The sequence below is a fragment of the Enhydra lutris genome, unplaced genomic scaffold, assembly GCF_002288905.1.
Source record: "Enhydra lutris kenyoni isolate GAN:26980312 unplaced genomic scaffold, ASM228890v2 scaffoldscaffold17, whole genome shotgun sequence".
Classification (NCBI taxonomy): Eukaryota; Metazoa; Chordata; class Mammalia; order Carnivora; family Mustelidae; genus Enhydra; species Enhydra lutris.
Window position 1 is genome coordinate 47,747,155 of NW_019154101.1, and position 12,341 is coordinate 47,759,495.

The window sequence follows — 12,341 nt, forward strand, 5'->3', positions numbered from 1 at the left end:
CCTGGCACTCCCACCTAAATCATTTTTATATTTTACAAACATTTCCTTTTACTACAAAACACACACACACACACACACACACACACACATACACACACCACACAACAATTCCTCAATTCTATCTGAGAGATGGGAGAAGGGGTTGAGAATACTCAAAAGCATCAGTAGAGAAAAAAATCGTTTTCTTCCAAGACCTCAAATATCTCTCCTTCAAATTGGTTAACTTTAAACACAATTTCAATCAAACAAATACTTGGGGCTTATAAAAAGAAAGGGGAAGGGAAAAAAATTAAATAAAACAACAAAGATACAAGAAAGTCACAGAACTGGGGGATTTTTCAAACTTATTTTCAGCCTACCTTCGTTTAAAAAAACTTTTTTTTTTTTTAAAAGGAAGATAAGACAAAGGTTAAATATGCACATCTAAGAAAACTGGCAGGGTAAGCAAACACTATTTGAACTATTTCAACTCTCTAATTCATGGCATTAAGGCAAAAATAAATGCAGTTCATCCTGTATTGAGCTATGTACAAATAAATCTTGGTGAATATACATTTATAGCTATCTCTATTAAATTCACTCTTAGATGGGTCCTAACGAAATTAAGAGCTTGACAGAGGAGATAAAGAGTTTCATTTGTTAAGAATTAGGCAAATTCATGACATATGGACTTCTTTATCTTATGAGAATTATGGACAGACATGGAAGTGGGAAAAACAAGAAGCATTTAATTTTGTTTACCTGAAGGAACCGAAAACTCATCTTCTGAAAGCAAGAACCAAAATGACCTAAAGACAATGTCCTAAGAGGAGTGAAGTAAACACAATTTACAGAACTTCTTAAACATGCCAGACTTCTTTGTCCCAGGAAGGAATGTAGTAGTATAGTATTTCAGTTCTTTTTACAACCTGGATGTACGCTTGTTTCAGGTTGTGCTGTCCAGTGGGAAGTTCCCCAGAAGCTGTGGGTACATAGTTTCAGTGGGCAGTAAAGGAGGCCTGATGATGGATCATTATTCCTCCAGTTGCCACTAATATTGACATCATTGCTGTCATTATTCATTTGGTAATGAGTAAGAAGAGTAACTTTTTCTCTAACTCATCCCACACAGTCTGGCTTTGGGAACAGTTCATTTTCAACAAGGAAGCGAAGGCCCAGGTATTACTAAAAATTCAGACTGTATAACTGTGGAAATAAATCCAATTGTCTCTACAAGTCTCTTCAATGACTCGACATGAAAAAGAAACAAAAATGCCATTCTTTGAACCATAGCTAATATAAACTGTAGGTGAAACATACAATATCCTTTAAGTTTGGCACTGCTGATTATATTTTCTTTATAGAAATGTTACATATATACTATTTCTATATATATATATATATAAGCATAAATGCATATATATGTAACATACACATATGCAATAATGTGTATGTGTATCTGGTACACCACTCATTCTGTTTAAAAATATAGAAATTGAAGTATTTTTATAAAATGTATTTTTTTTAAAGATTTTATTTTTTTTGACAGAGGGAGACACAGCAAGAGAGGGAACATAAGCAGGGGGAGTGGGAGAGGGAGAACAGGATTCCCACAGAGCAGGAAACCTGATGCTGGGCTCGATCCCAGAACCCTGGGATCATAACCTAAGCCAAAGGTAGATGCCTTAATGACAGAGCCACCCAGGTGCCCCTAAAATGAATTTTATGTTCTATATTTGCTCTACATGTACAATAAACTGTAACTAACTGCTTAATTTCCTAGAGAGGCAAATTTAAATCACGACACACACCAATGGGGTTATTTTATGTTAGTTAGGATGTCATTACTATCAATTCTCCGCTGTTCTGTTAGGGAGGAATAAGTGGCAGATAAAAAATTCTATCTAAATTTATTTCATGTCCAATCTGAAAACTTAATTTCTCTCTCTTAAGCTGACTCTTAAGTTTCTCTCTCAAATTGACTCTAGTTTTGATGATAAATTAATCCATAGGACTTTGATTCACAGAGAAGCAGAAACCTTCCATAAGATTAAGTTTTATAGAAGAAAGTAATGAATTTTCCCATTTGTATGTCAGCTTTTCTCCTTTTTCACACTTACAATTTAATAGCTAAGGAATAAAAAAGGTGTATTTTACACATGATATAGCTGTAAACTCACTAAAATCACTTTTAAAAGTATGGAGTAATCTATCATTTACATCAGAAAAAATTTAGCTGTTTTGCATTATTAAGAAGGACTACATATATGCCTTTCTTTTTTTATATATTTTATTTATTTATTTAACAGAGATAGCACAAGTAGGCCGAGCTGGCAGGCAGAGGGAGAAGGAGAAGCAGGCTTTCCACCCAACAGGGAGCCCAATGTGGGGCTCAATCCCAGGACCCTGGGATCATGACCCGAGCCGAAGGCAGAGACTTAACCCACTGAGCCACCCAGGTGTCCCCATATATGCCTTTCTTGATTTCTGTTGAGGTTATGTAAAATACTGTCTCAACTTCACTAATCACGGTAAGAGCAAGGTGATGTGTGACAATTGAGACCTGACCAGTTGGCCTAAGATACAACTGTTTTTAAACTGTGATCTCTGATCTGGTTCTTCATTCCCATTTCTCTGTGACTTTTAAAAATACCCATGCTCAAGCTGCATCCCAGTTCATTGAATCAGAATTCCTGACTCTGTATATGTGGCACCAGAATTTTCCATAATGTCCCAGTGTCCTACCTTAAAGTCAGAGGTGAAAAGAAACATTGTTTTTCAACAGAATAAAAGAATGAAGTTGTCAAAAAGTAAAATACAAAGGAAGAACAACAACAATCCCACTGACATGAACAGTGGATTGACTTTCAATAATCTTTCTGATAAATGAGGGACTTTGTGATCACTAGCCAATGATAATAGTTGGCCATTTTTTCACCTAGGTTAAGTCATTTAGATAACTCTATTTAGATAGAAGTAATCCAGCAAATATGCTGCTGCATGTTTAAGTAGCTTCTCCTACATTGTATTTAAGGATTGGCAAATGCATTAGTTTATTAATCAAAAACTTTTGTCGATTTAATGATTATGTGCCAGGAATCAGTCTCAGATGGAATCATGGAATTGAGTCAAACATGACCTCTTCGTTCAAGTACTTTATAGCATGAATGTGTGTATTTATTTAACATATATAATTGAGTCTTATTTACACCAGAAATAGTTTTAAGCTCTAGGGATAACTCAGAAAACAAAATAGACAAAAAAAAAAAAAAAAAAAAAATAGAAAGAAAGAGAGATAAATCCCTGCTCTGTAGAGTTTCCTTTCCAGGGAAAGCAACAAGAAATAAAATAGAAAATATTTAATGTGAAGAAAACGGAAGCAATGAAGGAGGATAGGGAATGAGAGTAGGAAAAGACTTAAGTACAGTGTCAAAGAGGATAGTTGAGAAAAGTCTCAGTGACAGTGTGATATTTAAGTAAACACTTGAAGGGGAAGAGGTGTAAGTCCCGTGATTATTTGGAGAAGAAAGTTTCAGGTAGAGAAAAAGAGAAGTGCAAATGCCCAGAGTCAGGAGCTTATCTGAGGAGTCCAGTGAAGAACAAGGCAACCAGCTGGTGAGGCTGGGGCAGGGGGAGTGGGAGAGTAGTATGAGGTGAGGTCAGAGAAGTGACACAGGCAGGATGATGCGGGGCCTCATCAGCATTGAATGGGATGAGGACCTAGTGAAGGGTTTTGAGTTGAAGACTATCCAGAGCCAACATTCCTTTTAAAGGAATCACTACAGTCACTGTGCTGAGGATTAACTGAAGAAAACAAGTATGGAAGGAGGAGACCACGTAGGCTGCTAACAAGATTCCAAGTGTGATATGGCTCTGTGCTGATCTTCTGGAAGTAGAAAGACAAAAGTCAGATGGGCTCACCAAAGAATGCAGGGAAGGATTTGTAGAGATTTTGTGTGTCTTGTGAGCCTTCAAATAATGAGTAAGAATAGACCATCTGGAGAGGAAGAAAAAACAGTCCTTAAAAAAAGGAGAAATAAAGAGACTTATGAACTGTCATGGTACATTGAGGACAACTTGCTGTGTATGAGAGTGTAGGATGCACAGCCTGGGTGACAGAATTGGAGCCAGGAATGGAGAGTGCAGATCCCAGAGTACCAGGCCCACTAGCTGGACTTCATGATATAAACAATGAAGGAATATTGAAGGTTTTGGGATAATCTGGAAACAATGAGGAAGGAAGGTTAAAATGAGGAGCCACTGAAGACAGACACCAGTTAGAAGGTTCTTGCCACTATCACTCTGTAGTAGAAAACATTAAAAATATTTGCAATTGTGACAAGAGCTATAAAAATGTGTGCAAAATGCAATGGGGTGAGGGGAAGAGAAAAAATTAGCTAAAAAGATACATTAAGGAAGGCTTTATCAAGGAATCCTTAAACTGGATCTTGAGATGGTAGTAGATTGCTTTCATTCATACATGATGAAAAGGAATTCTAAGCAGGGGGAGCATCAAGGGCGCAGGGACCTGAAAGGGCATGGTAAGCTGGCAGATGTAGAAGGGGACTGGAGCCTAGGGCATAAACAGAAAGGGATATGACAGCAGGAAACAAGGGCAATGGTGCTGTGAAATTTGGACACAGCTCTACTTTTATAGGTAACAGGGATCCAGTGAAGGATGCAAAGTGGGGTGATACTGTGCTCAGATCTGCACTTTAGAAAGCTGATCTGTGTCAGTGCTCAGGGAACAATGGAGTTTGGTGAGATGAGAGAAAGGAAGCAAGGCTGACTAGACCATTAAAATCGTCAGGGACAGAAATAAAGGACTGCATTAGTCCAGGAGTCTTGTGAAGTAGGAGATGAATTCAAGAAGCTTTTCAGAGACGAAGTCAATTGATTTGGTGATAAATTATGTGTAGGAAAGTAAAGAGAGGAAGGAATTCCAATGACACATAGGTCCTGTCTTGGGTATCTAGGTTTATGGCTGTACATTTATTAATATAGGAAGTAGAGGAAAAGAAGCAGGTCAGGTGATGGGTGTGGGAAAGAATCAGTTTGATTCTGGACTTATGAAATTCTAGATGGACCTCTTAGATTGAATGTCTCATAAACAACTTGAAATATATATAAGAGCTCAGTACCGGTCATAAAGCAGGCATTCAATAAATGTTTTCTCAATTTTCAGAGGCAACATTTTAAGTGAAATGAAACTAGGCCAGCCTAACTTGTCCCACTTGCAATATGTTTCAACTCTTAAAAAAAAAATCCTCTCACAATTATATCACACATTATTCATGCATTGGATAATACATTTGGTCTCTGAGCCCAGCTGCCAGTGTTAAATTCTATGCTACACAACATATCTGTGGCCCAGACTAAAATCAACAGTATGATGAGAGAGAAAATGGCTCTGAATTGTCCCCCTGACAGAATCCCTACTGGTCTGCCACTTTCCTTTGGCACGATTTAAAAAGGCTTACTTTCACTTCATTTTGATAAATGTTTAACTATCATCCTCAAATTAGAAAATCTTTAATTCAGATGTAATCATGAAAAACACCATACATAAAAAAGAGAGATGTGGTGATGAAAAATTCATTCAGCCATGGGCCTAGGAAACAGAGAGGAATGATTTATGCATTCTTGGAGCTAATGTTTTGTTATGATTCTAATATTGTTGCTTGCATAGCTATTTTGTAAGATGATTGGGAAAAGTACTTTTACATAGATTTTTATTAGGACAAAATATAATTCTGTTTAGTTCATTTAACAATCATTGTATGATTAAATAATCCATACAAATTACTTACTGTGCTTTATAAAGTCATATTCAAAGAAACTCCATGAAAATTTGTGGTATGGGGATGCCTGGGTGGCTCAGTCATTGCCTGCCTTCAGCTCAGGTCATGATCCCAGACTCCTAGGATCAAGCTCTGCATCAGGCTCCCTCCTCAGCGAGAGCCCTGCTTTTCCCTCTCTCACTCCACCTGCTTGTGTTCTCTCTCTCTCGCTGTGTCTCTGTCAAATAAATAAATAAAATCTTAAAAAAAAAAAAGGAAAAAGAAAATTTGTGGTATGAAAGAAAGCATTTTATAGTCAGTTCCCTACTCTTTGAGCTAACGGGAAGGTACCGGTATTACTTGTTCATTATAAAAAGGCTCATACCACTCATGAATTTTGAAAATATTTTGTAACTGATGAAAATTAGTGAAAGCACTTCATGAATTCTGTATGAGTTTACATTATAAGTTAATAGAATATAAAGTATGCTTTTCTTCCCATTTACATATTGATTTACTGCTTTGATATCAAATATATCATTAAATAATATAAACATAGTTAAAAAACAAATTGTTAAATGTTTGAGAATGAGTTCCCTGACAAAGCAAGGAAATTACGTGTATTTGAGAATGGTCAATTCTTATGTGTACAATTGTGCATCTTTCCTGGTGTGTTTATCTAGAAAGAAATATTACATATTAAGCTAAATTATGTCTAAGATTCTTAGTCTGAAAAAAAAAAAGATTCTTAATCTGTATCCTATTCTTAACACTAATAATCATGAAGAACTTTAGAAAGGAAAACCTCATTATTAATATCAACAGAATTCATTAATGTAAGATTTAAGATAGGCCATTTATTTCATTAACCTTGAAAATCCCATACAGTAGTAATATATTACTATTTTTAAAATATTTTGTTTATTTTAGAATGAGAGAGAAAGAGAGAATGTGGACTTGAGCCGGGGACAGGGGTAAGCGACAAGGGGGAAAATCTCAAGAATCTCAGGGTAGGTCTGCAGTGAGTGTGGAGACACATGCAGGGCTTGATCTCATGACCCTGAGATAATGTCTTGAGCCAAGAACAAGAGTCTGATGCTTAACTGACAGAGCCACCCAGGCGCCCCAGTAGTAATATTATTGACCCAATTTTACAGTCAAGAAAAATGAGAATTAGAAAAAATAAATACTTTGCCCTAACATCACATATCTATAATTGGCAGAGTAATTGTCTTGTCCTCAAGTGTGTATATTAATTTAGAGGTTAAACCTCAATATCTCCTCTCTATCCCAAAATGTGCTGAGAAAAAATTGGATGCTGATGCAGGATGATCATGCTTCTGAACTTCCATCAGCAGGATGTGTTCTTTGTGTTATGCCAAGTGAATGAGAATGACCTTTAGTGACCCATGAACAGTCTTAAGCTGATTCCTGTTAGCCACTAGCCATCTAAGGGTCAGATTGGAGGTGGTGTCTGCAACATTGGAGCAGCATTGTTTGTGACTTAGCGGAAATGACAGTGAGTAAGAAATCGGAGTCTCCAAGTTCTATTACTGATTCTATCATATGACTTTGGTTCATGTTTGGACCAGTTAGACCAGCAGGCCACTCTGGATCTCTCTTTCCTTGACTGACAAAAGGTTGGACAGATGGTCTCTAATGTCTCTGATGCTTTTGTTTATAGAGATCTAATTGGCCAGACTAAGGTTTAATGGGTGTCTTTGGCCTCGCTCTTGGAACGAAAGGAGAATTTCTACACGTTAAGTGGTTTGCATGGTAAAAGAAGACAATGGTATGTTCCACAGTTTATAATGGATGTTAAATGACTAAAAGAAAAATGGTTTTGTTTTAAAACTTGGACCCTGGGTCAGGATTTAGACAGTGAACAATTCCAAACAAATTTATTTTATTCATAATACTATTTTAGTAATAAGTCTCCGTAGATAGCCTCCTATAAATTTTGAGATCAGTGGGCCAAGTGTTATGCCCATCATCAAAAGCACTGCTCAAAATGTTGTAACACAGTAAGGCAAGACTTAAAGTAATATGTGGTTGTGTTGTTGGTGAAACCTAGAAACAAATATTTAATTAATATTAGACTATGTCCTGCTAGAGAATCTAAGTGGAATATTGAGGAAGAGTCTCATTTCTGGGAAGTATGGGTCACTTAGCTCAGAATCAAAACCCCAGAGCATTTAATTCCATCAGTGATTTTGACTTTAACTAAGCCTCTTGAAAATGTGCCTATTGTTTCTTTATTAGAATACAGACATGTTGTTCATGTGCTATCATAGAGAAATTTTTTTATAGAGTAGGAATAATATTAATATAGGAAATTGTCAATAACTGCAAAATACTTAGTATCAATTATTCAGTTTTATTTGTGACTGCTTATTTGAAACTTTAAAGAAGCAAAAAGACTTTCACAGTTTCATTCAGGTGTGTGTACCAAAGCAACTATGGACAGACAGAGTTTCTTAAATATAGAAAAATAGAAATTAATCTTTTCAAGGGAATGTAAGGAATAATATTCAAGAACCTATCCAGGGTGGCCTGGGTGGCTTAGTCAGTTAAACACATCTGACTCTTGGTTTCTGCTAGGTCATGATCTCAGGTTCATGGGATCAAGCCCCTTGTCAAGCCAACCCTTCAACCCCACCTTGAACCCCACATCAGCCTCCATGCTCAGGGGGGAGTCTGCTTCTCTCCCTCTGCCCATGTCCCTGCTCACACAGCCTCTCTCTCTCCAAAATACACAAATAAATCTTTTAAAAACATGCAGTTTTAAGAGGACTTGCTCTATACTGTATGAGCAATTCTTAACAAATATGTAGGTAACACTTTCCTTATGCTCTCTGAGCTCTATTTCTTTTTCTTTTATTTTTCTTTCTTTCTTTTTTTTAAGCTCTGTTTCTGATGGAATATACATATTCACCATGTAGATGGCTTCAAGGGTTCTGATCCTAACATTATGATTTTCCAGTTCAGCAGAAAAATTACCCATTGTTTTGTTTGAAAATCCTGGGAGTCAAAAGAAAAACATTAGTCTCGTATATAGCTGAACAAAGAAGGCATATTTAGAAATGCTATTATTGTTTTTGGGGAAAAAAAACCTTTGAAAACTGATGAAGTTTTGAGGACCCTCTCAAGAGGACTCTATCCTGTTCATGAAATAGTAGATGCTAAAGCAATAAAGCCATTGGTTAATGCTTGGTTTTTAGGACCTATAGGGAAGGCATCATTCCATGCTTCTTCCAAATAAATAAAAACTGATTCTCATTGAGCATTTTCACTGTCACTAGTGTCAATTCTGCATCTCCAAACTGAAACAGTGATCAGTATTTAATTATCAGAGTAGTCAAAATTTGTCATCTAAAACCTTCATACAACTTAATTACTTTTTCTATTATCCTTCTTGCTGTAAAGAGGATTACGGTAATGATTCAAACCAACATTTTTATCTCACATTCCTAGCAGCCGAGATTTTCAAGCCCTTACTTTCTTTTCCATTTCATCAATCCATGCAGGATTTCTCACAAGAGTGCTGTGGACCCCTTATACAGGAGCACCCCACGGTGTTTAAATGCCAGTCACAGCCCCAGGAGCACAAATACAATTAACCCCACATGCTGCTCAACACTGGTTGAGACCCTCTGCTGTAGTTCCTGGACCCCCCCCAAGGCAGATCCAAAGTTACCTTCTCTTCTGTAGCTCTTTCTTCCCTCCTTGTTCCTCTGTTAATTCCAGTGGAATTAACTGTCATCTTCCTTGCCACACTGCAGGTACGTTAATTCGTTCCTTCTCTCTCTCTCTCTCTCTCTCTCTCTCTCCCATTTTTTTCCCTTTCCCTATCTCTCTTTGTGTCTTCTTCCCTCCTTCTCAGTCACTTATCTCTCCCTCACTAAACTATCTCTAGTCTCTGAGCCAATGGAGGACAAGAATGGTGTGGTGTTCACCTTTGTTTCTGCAGCACACACCAAAGTGTCTGACACAGAGTAGACATTCAATAAATGTTGCTGAATTGAATCAAATTGCTCTGCTTTATAAAGGCCTGCAGGCTTTTCCAATCCAGAAGTATTTTAATCATGCCAGTTGACATCCATCTAATTGCAACTCCAAAGTCAGACCTGGCAGGCACCAGAATAACTTGCAGAACTTTTAAAAATACAGCTTCAAGGGCCCCACTCCATATCTACTAAATCAGAATATGCTGTAGAGGAGACTAAGAAATAGTATTTTGAAAAAGTTCTACAAAAGAAATGATATTTGGAAAAATGCCAATCTTCTCCTACACCATGGCCTTTGGTAGAACCTTTTTAATTTCTTTGCACTATTAGGAAAATGAGGAACTCCTCTTTAGGAAGAGCTTAGGCCTTCTTCTATTTCACAGACCACTGTGCAGGAAATAGGGTTACTTGAAAAGCATTTACAAAACAAATGCATTGAGCTATCATACATTTTGACTGCTTCAAATAATAAAAGTATACTAAAAACCTGCTATGGAGAAACCAACTTAAATTATTCAAGTATATTGTGAAAATGCTTGGTAAAGATAAAAATTCTAAAATATATTTTCTCCTTTTCCATGAATATGTTTAGAGGTAAGCACACTTTTAATAATTCAGATGCTTGGCAGCCATTTCCAGTTACATTTATGTTTGAAATATATTTTTTGCATAGCCACTTACACATTGTTTTTTTTTTTTACTGTGTCAAATAGAACTTTCAATGCCAATGTGGGCCATAGAATTTGCATTTGAGCATGGACTCATAGAAACCTGAGTCACCCTTTCCTTTCTTCCACATTGGAAGATATCACTATTCCTTCAGTCAAGATACCTCTAGAGTAAAAATGGGGGGAGTACCTGGGTGGCTCAATCAGTTAAGTGTCTGCCTTTGGCTCAGGTCATGATCCCAGGATCATGGGATTGAGTCCAGTTTCCTACTCAGTGGGGATCCTGCTTCTCTCTCTCCCTCTGCTCTTCCTCCCCTATATGACCCTTCTCTCTCTCTCTTTTTCTCTCTCAAATAAATACATAAAATCTTAAAAAAAAAAATAAAAAGAAGAAGATACCTCTAAGGTAATCATGTTTTTGTCTAGTTATTGAGGCTTCTCTCTTTGTTTTGAGCCAAAACCTAAATATGACCATTTTACCACCTTTGAGCCCAGACCTATGAGAGAATAATGAAGAGTGAAAGTGATGGGCACTTTAATGAGAAATGACTTTGCTTTCCCCTGGGTGTGTTAGACAGAGGGGGAAATACATTTACTGGAGATTGTCTAGACTTCTTTGCAACATAAGTGAAGGGAGAAGATAAAGCACCCTCCCTCTCCCCCACTAAAAGTAAATAGTCAATGTCTTTCCAGTTCAGGAGAAGATATTACCACAGAAAGGAGAATGAGGCAGGGTATCTGTGAACCTCAATGACACCAGTAAACCAGCCTTTCTTGGGGAGTAGGAGGTGAAAAAACTGAATGAAGACCTCTTCTGAGGTGAGGAGAAAAGCTTCTAGCTCCACTCTCCTCTAGAGGCCCAAGGCTACTCACAAAATGACAGGCCTCTTTCATATGCTGCATATATAGAATAAAGGCCTATCAAATGAGGAAAGGCAAAGACTATTCAGAGCTCCTTACAGCAAGAGAGTCAGTCAGCATAACTGAAGAGACTTGAAGGCAGGAAGAAGGATGGGAAAGCTTTATAGTGGAAAATAGGGATGGCTTCAGGTATGCTCTGATTGGAGGCTCTAGGTATAAGGACCCTTTAGGCAGGCTAATTAGAAGAGGAACATTTTCTGTGATTGGTTAGAGATGGATATTTGGCTCTCTCTTGTAAGACCTAACCTGGAAGCAGGAACAATAATTAGAAAAGCTGTCAGTTATTAGTCAAGTCCTGATCATTTTGGTCTGATTACTACAAAAGTTACAGTTTGACTTCTTGAATTCTTACTAGAGAAAGCAGTCTGATTTCCTGTAGATTTGACTTGGCTTCCAGGACTGGCTATTAAAAATAAGAGGTTGGGAAAATTGTGGCAGTTTGGGGTCAGACTTCTATTTTGATACATGGTTGGCCATTATCTGTTCATATATTCAGTCTGTGCTTAAAATCTTGCTACCACTCAAAGAGTGTTGGGGATCAACTGTGAGTTTGTTAAAAATGCAGAATATCAAACTCCTCCCCAGATCTTCAGTGATTTTTTTTTAAAGATTTTATTTATTTATTTGACAGAGAGAGATCACAAGTAGACGGAGAGGCAGGCAGAGAGAGAGAGAGAGGGAAGCAGGCACCCTGCTGAGCAGAGAGCCCCATGCGGGACTCGATCCCAGGACCCTGAGATCATGACCTGAGCCGAAGGCAGTGGCCTAATCCACTGAGCCACCCAGGTGCCCCTCTTCAGTGATTCTTATGCAAAGTAACACTTGAGAAACAACTGAGCCGTAATTTGGTACTATCTCCATTTCAAAGACAAGGAAATGAAGGAGTTAGAGGGCTTTAGTGACTGACCTAAGAATGTAGGTGGCAGAGCTAGGATATGAACCCAGTTGATTGTCAGCCTCTGCCATTTGTACTCAACCTGAATGTA